Source organism: Pinus tabuliformis, chromosome 6 (assembly GCF_031772625.1).
Source record: "Pinus tabuliformis cultivar Carrire ecotype Pingquan chromosome 6, CPIR1, whole genome shotgun sequence".
In the NCBI taxonomy this organism is placed as follows: Eukaryota; Viridiplantae; Streptophyta; class Pinopsida; order Pinales; family Pinaceae; genus Pinus; species Pinus tabuliformis.
Window position 1 is genome coordinate 631,367,320 of NC_142292.1, and position 6,229 is coordinate 631,373,548.

Below are 6,229 nucleotides of genomic sequence, written 5' to 3' on the forward strand. Positions count from 1 at the left end.
GTTTTATTTCTAGGTTAGATAGATATAACATTGCAACCTCCAACTTAAAAGTTGATTTTAGATATATAGCCTCATTTATAAATGAGTTTTTGAGTTTTTTGAGTATTGATATTCCCTTCATATATATATATTCTTGTTTAAGGAATCCATTAAGTGGAATATTCTCATTTCAAATTTATATATCTATATATATATATATATCCAAATTTTTAAAAATCAGGTTTGTAGCTTAAAAGCTTATTTGTTTCAGAAATTCATTCTATTTTCCCTCCATTGTGAAACTCACCTTTTTAACATGAATATGAATGAATTTTGAGTTATAAGTGATAATGTCCATCTCAAAAATAAGATACATGAGAATGACCTGGGTGCATTTTTTCAATATACAACGATCAAGTCCTGACTACATTTGCAAATGTAGAAGAGTACACCTATAATCAACTAGGCCGATTTATTTTCTCTGATACTGATATTTTTTGTGCATTTCTTCTGTTGGAAATGCACATGAAATCCAGGAACTACAAATACAAGAAAAATTAACATTTTCAATCCATTTCATGATTGGAAACAATGAAATTTCCATCTTGAACATCGGACTTTTGGAAACAATGCAATTTCCATCTTGAACATCGGACTTTTGGAAACAATGCAATTTCCATCTTGAACATCGGACTAATTCAGACTATGAAACTGCACATGGCTCATAGTTACTTTGATGGTTACTCATTGATTCTATCAGTAGTCATATGCTCGTCAAAGAGATTAAGCCATGCATGTCTAAGTACCATGGAAACGATGTGAGTTGTGACTACACTACCTTCTGTTTGGTAATTTCAAATGTGAATCTGAATTGCAGAAATCATGCCCGAATCTAGGCTAGCCTCTAGCCAATTTTTGTAGACTGAAAAAGGAATTTGTGTGCTTTGCAAGCCAAGATCTGGAGTAGCGCTTTCCTTTATGAAGGGAGAGCCTGACAGAAGGTAGCTTTCTCGCAACTGCTTTCCAAATCATGTGTACAGCATCATCAGGCTGAGCTGGATACTGATACTCAAAATGGTGGCTGACTTCCTTCAACTTTTGCCACATGCGGGTCCATTCTTCCATTTTAACACTATTAAGCAATCTTATCAAAAACCCTTTTTTGACAACATCAGCAGATTGTACAAAAATGCAAAATTCTTTATAATCAAGGACATCCTCATAAGGAAGCTCAATCTCATCGCTAATGATAACAGGAATGCAATGGCCAGCAATAGAATCAAAGAGCCGATTTGAAGAGGGTGTATCGCTTGCATGTTTAGGCAAAACTTTGAAGACTGCATGCCTTCAGTTGCTTTTCTTATTCCATCCCTCTGTGTATTCCCAGAAGTAAAATGTACTTCCTTTTCATCCTTCTGAAGAGCATAGAGCTTTTGTCTAATATATCCACCCTGATAATTATAAACCAAGTCAGCAATGGACATTGAAGGTAAATGCAACGTGTTCACTTTTGAAACAAAATAAATATGGAATCAAATTCATGGGCTTGTGGTGCCTCAAGAAGGGATTCCTACCAACAAAAGAATACAAAGAAAACCAACAGGCTGCATGCAAGCACACTTTAAAGAGGCCAAAATAATGGTGGAAATAATTGCATTTGGATTCAAGAACTCACATGCTTCGTGTAAATAGCACCTTGAAAGAAAAGGAGAATGCTTCGGCTTTCAAATGATGAAGAATCCTTTGCAAGGGAAGGAACAACATGCTTGTAAGGAGCTACAACATCCTTCTCTACGTTGCCTACCAATGGTGAATATCGTCCAAAGTCAGCTACAATGAACATTACCGACCCAAGCTGCTCCCTTGCTATTACCATGCTATTTGGATGATGCATAACTATTACATGATTCTTGCCCCCTGATCTCCTCCAGGCCTCCTGACCCATCAAAAAATGCACCAATTTCTCCTGCAAAAGTTCATTTTTACTCTTATGCCCACGGGTCTCAACTTTTGAATGCCTGTTATAACTCAATGAAGAAAAAAAGGGCACAAAGAAAACATCAGCCTCTTTGGAATTTTCAACTCTTCGGGCACTGCAAGGAGAGTTTTTTCCTGGTATGTTCAAAGACAGTAGATCCAAGGTAAGCCAGTATTATAGACTGTGCTGCAAACTGAGTTCGCCCAGATATCAAGGGATTTCAGTGAGATTTGTCGGCCATATACTCTTTTCTGGCTTCCAATCTAACATACCAAAATGGAATTCAGGTGGCATATTATACATAAAAACCTTCAACACCGTGTCTTTCGGGTTGCCCTGTTTGTTATTTGGCTCTGAACCGGTGGGAGTTCCGTTCTTATCTGTAAATTCATCTGTCCGGATTCCAGAAGAGGAGATTAAAGATCGCTGAAATTCATCTGAAATTTCATACAACAGCTTCTCATCCTCTAAGATAACTTTTACCTTAGGATCTGAGAATGGTGAATACTGATCTTTGCCAAGAGGCTGACTTGAAATTTGAAGAAAAGCCAGAGAACTGAGCAGAGCCAATGCCGAGATCAGAAAAAGCAGGCACAGTGTCAATTTCTTAGGTTGACAACATTTGGAATGCATATTTTGCTCAGTCGTGGTTAAACTATATCGACTCAATATGAATCAATAGGATTCCCCTTGAACTCCAGTTGCAGGAAAAAGCAAGATGGGTGTGGACAGAAACACCTAAAAAACAGCAGTTCCCTTGGGCTTCAGCAATGTTTACATGGAATGACACACAGGTCAGAAAATATATAAATTTTCTTACTAACTTGCACAAGAATTGGGATGGTTCATCGCAGGCCCAGTAAGAAAAATACAATTTGCATCACATTCAGATCTGTATGCTTCTCAAAAACAAATCATATAGAGCTCAACTTTCATGCAATGAAACCAATTTCCCTGAGATAAGGTAATAGAGAAATGGGCAATTTATCATAAACCTATCACAGAAAACAAAAATGGGTATTGACAAAATATTAAAAAACCTAATCCCCAGGTTTATGGAGGCAAGATGGGCCTCCATAAAACATCAGTAATAACTCCTCTTTTCCATTTGTGTTGACTTCTGAAAATCCCTTGCAGAAATCACTAAGCATGCTTATTTATATTTAATTCATAAGAAGACTGGTCCAATAATTAATGGTGAAGGAGGAGAATTTGTCTTACAACAGCTGAGAAACAGGGTTAAATCTTCAACAGCCCATCGTAGAATTCCTCAATCAGATAGCTGGATATCGTCCCCTATGGGACCCTGGTCCTCATTCCACCGAACTCATTTTCCTTTCTCTTCCGTCATTCTTTATCACTGGTATTTTTCACAGAGATCAAGAAGTTGAAAATAATTATTTTGGAATCGCAGATCCCTGATTTTGGAGTTTTATTTTTGGCCCATGAACTCTGCAATACCCGCCCTCCAGAAGGACCATGACGCCAACTCCCCGGGTTCGAACAGTGGCGCAGGATCCAACTCCTTGTAATCCTTTTCCCTCGTCTGTGCCACAGTCCCCAGTGGCTGCCTCTCGGAATGCTTGTTCTTGTTCGCCCCGAGCTTAACGTTTTCTTCTTTTCATTCCATTTCAACACAAAGAACCAGAGGATTTCAACACAAAGAACCAGAGGATTCTGAGACTGTCTGAACTCAGTCGAAACAAGGAGCTCCCCGGAACAATACACCTTGGCTACAATAGGTCGTCCCCTATCGGAGTAGCCTGTCAGGGGATGTAAGGCCCCATTTCCTGCCATCCGAATCCGATTTTTTGTCAGGTCGTGGCAAGAATGTCAGAATTGCCTGGGGAGGGTGGCAGAGAAGCGGAGAAGGAGGGTGGCAGAGCTCCGGGAGGGTGGCGGAGGGCGGAGACATTCCCGGTTGCCGGAGCCGGACGATTTTCTGGCCGGTGCCGGAAAACGGGCCATTCTATCGCCTAGGTAGACTACTCCAGGTTAATAATGTGCCAAGGTTCCAAACAGTCAACGTGAAACCCAACGAAGAAATGGATATGGTAAAGATTCACGAAGATATGGTGGTTGGGGGGGCAGCCACGTGGTGGTCCCGCCCCCCACCAGTACAGCCAGATTAATACAACGGGTCCGTAGATTGGGGTGGGTGAGTGCGGCCCCGTGGGTACTGCACACTCTCCAATTAAATATAATATATATATATATATATATATATATATATATATATATATATATATATATATATATAGATATATATAGATATATATATATATATATATATAGATATATATAGATATATATATATATATATATATATATATATATATTAAATTGGCATACGATTTATAAAAAAATGGTAAATGGTTATGGGTTTGGTAAATATAAACCATAACCTCATTATTTAAACTTATTCTTTACCATTTGGCAAGGAGGAGATCAACAGAACGAATTTCGAGACCAGGTGGTGGAACCTTGAGCGCTTAGAAAAACTGGTGGAACCTTGCCTGAGCAGAGTTTTTGTAGGAGGGTGATTTTGGTCTAGTCTCAGAATTGGACAAGTTTTATATGGATTTTGCACCTCTTGGCGATGAGAATCCATTGGCAGTGTCAATTTATACAACAGAGCTCTCCAACTTTCAAACACTTTTTAGCATGGAGGTATAATTCTCCATTTTGTAAATTAATGAATGTACTTCTTTGATGCCATTTTTCTTTAATGAATGAAGGCCTCCACATTGATTGAGCAGGGCCCGGAGACGTAGTCCAAGAGGGACGAACTCCATTATCAAGCTTCTTGTCTTCTTGTCATGCTTATGTGTTTCTTTTTCTTCTTCTCAACATGTGCACATTTAAGTTTCTCTTTGGTTAAGCTACAAACTTTTTAGTTAATTCTTTTCATGCATCTATAAAAAAAAGATAACCTGGATCAATCTTCGTCTTCTTGACCTGTATCTTTACATGGAAGAGTTTGGTCATTTCTTTCTCTTCATGTTGCAGAATGCTACTCAGATTCACCTCCTTCTGCATTGATGTACAAATTATCTTCTCATCCACGTCTGAGCTGCTTTCAACTTGGTTTCTTGAATCAATGGTCATGATATTCTTCTTCTTATTATATTTCTTCTTGTTCTTCGGGTTTATCTCTGGATGCAACTTCCAACACTTCTCCTATCTATGACCATCAATGTTGCAGTGGTTGCTAGGATCTTTGCACTATGTGTTGTGGCTGCCATATTTTTATCTTTCCCCCTTTTTGTTTCTTCTTCCCCTCCTTAGAAACATCTTGTTGCTCCTTTTTCTTCGATCCACTTGATTGCGCTATTTTCAGGCCTATGTTCTCCAGGTACTTTATCTGTACACGAGCCTCATCCACCATTTTGGGCTTGAAAAATATCACTTGCTCACGCAGATGGCAGTGCAGACTCCCCAAATACTTGAGGAGTACATATGGGTTCTTTAGAGAGATACCCAACATTATAGCCATCTTTCTGAATTCTATGGTGTACTCTTGCATGCTTTGGCTTGGCTTTTGCCTGAAGTAATGCCACCGGATCCACTGGTCTTCCACGTACTCAATGGGATAAAACTGTAACTTAATGAGGGTTTTGAAATCCTCTGACTTAGTCACTCGAGGTTCTCCCTACAACCTTAGGGTTTTCATGTGGCTCTCCCACCAAGTCAGTGCATGGCCCTCCAGTTTCAGTCGCGCAAATGAGATCTTCTGCGCTTCCTCGATCTGATGGAAACTGAAATAAACTTCTAGTTGTTGCAACCAGTGGTTCAGCTTCAGAGCGTCAATCTCGTCATGGTATGACTTGATATTGAATTTTTCTTCCAGTTTAAACAAGGATTGGTTCACAACACTCGAAATGGGTTGATCTTTTCCGGGTTCTTTCTGCGGCTAGTTATCTGCGTCTTCCCAATCTCCTGATCCCCCTTATGATTTTTCCTCTGCATTCAAACCCCCTTCTTCTCCAAATATCCCCAACTTATTGCTTAGGGCCGCTATGAGGAGGTTTACATTGCAGTTTATATCCGCGACTTATTCTTCGAGCTACAAAAACCTCACCTCTGGAGGATCACAAGGTTCGTTTACAGATTCATCACCCATGATTAGGTTTTTACGATTTTCGGCCTTGTCGATCTAGATCCTTGCAATCTCCAAAAAATACCCAAAGAAACTTGATATGATACCAAATGATCCATAAATTTTCGTGGATATTCCATTAGACAGTTCTTCACAACAAATCTGATAATATT

General features: G+C 39.3%; 1 pseudogene; it reads right to left on the reverse strand.

Moving 5' to 3' along the window:
- Window positions 1-876: 876 nt before the first annotated feature.
- LOC149260224 (putative arabinosyltransferase ARAD1) lies at window positions 877-2,906 on the reverse strand (annotated as a pseudogene).
- Between the last annotated feature and the right edge of the window lie 3,323 nt (window positions 2,907-6,229).